This window comes from Galeopterus variegatus, unplaced genomic scaffold (assembly GCF_000696425.1).
Source record: "Galeopterus variegatus unplaced genomic scaffold, G_variegatus-3.0.2 Scaffold3215, whole genome shotgun sequence".
Taxonomy (NCBI): Eukaryota; Metazoa; Chordata; class Mammalia; order Dermoptera; family Cynocephalidae; genus Galeopterus; species Galeopterus variegatus.
In genome coordinates this window covers 108809-109888 of record NW_007729326.1, presented here as the reverse complement: position 1 = coordinate 109888, position 1080 = coordinate 108809, and the positions used below count along the sequence as shown (strand labels likewise).

The window sequence follows — 1080 nt, the reverse complement described above, 5'->3', positions numbered from 1 at the left end:
AAAAAAAAAAGAATTTAACTGGCTTCCCTAAAACTTCTATGCAGCATATTTAACTCTGAAGCCTAAAACACTGTTTTCTGAGAATCTATTTGAAAATGCTTAAAGAAGAAACTTGAATTGCACACATCTATGTAGGAAGGGCCAGAAGGTATCATACAAAGCTCTATATTTTCCTTCTCAGGATTATTTTCAAGGCAATAAATTTCAATTCAACCATATGTCTTATAAACAAAAAAGCACTTTTCAAAGAGCCATGTTCAGTGTGGAGTGAAATGCTACTTTTGGAAATTTAAATGTATTATTAATCACACCATTGTGGTTTCCAGTGAGTGTAATTACTTACTATCTATAGCAGAATTGAACTAATTGATTTACATTTCCTTATAAAAATGCAAGTGGGCACGACAGACTCTCTGACGCCTTTAAATACTTGGCAAATGTGCTCAGCCTGGGCATGATCCACTCTCAGCCTTCTCTTTCCCTCCAAATTGTTTTGAAAAACATTTCTGAAGGGCCTGAATATTCTTGATACCTAAAAATTACGTGGGCAACTAGAAAAGCACAGTCATGGCTCTCTATCTTTGGCTTACTCTCACTATAAAGAGATACCTTATTTGATAAAATCAGTCTTTGCATTAAGCATAATATAACAGATGCTCTTTTGAATATACAAGATAATCATCACCAAATAATTCATGGCCTGTTAGGATTTATATATGACTGAATTTCTACTTTTATGAAACTGTAAATTCCAGAATGTAATTCCCAGGGCAACAAAAGGGAAGTGTTTGCTTTACCCCAATTTTCTAGAAATCTTAAGTCTTTATTTCCTCCTTCTGGAAGTCAATAAGACTATTGCCTCTGTTTTGGGAATCATAAAACTGATCACACAGTCTTTAAATCTGAGTAGTTATCATATGGCATCCCTGAGACAAGGAGAATAACTCCGATTTTAAAGATGCAGAAAAATGCTAAGTATGACAGAGAGTATAATGGGGTACATAACGAGTTTCTTCGGAACTAGATTTTAACACTTGCTGGGTTTATGGCCAATTATATTTTATTGAGGCTGTGCACAAA

The 1080-nt window shown here is 34.4% G+C and overlaps 1 protein-coding gene across 1 annotated transcript in view; it reads right to left on the bottom strand.

Annotated features, from left to right (window-relative positions):
- The window catches only part of LOC103600075 (dedicator of cytokinesis protein 10-like), a gene marked incomplete at its 3' end in the record, with an annotated part of 151701 nt that overhangs the window by 134829 nt on the left and 15792 nt on the right, over positions 1-1080 (bottom strand). The gene's annotated exons all lie outside the window — the stretch shown is intronic.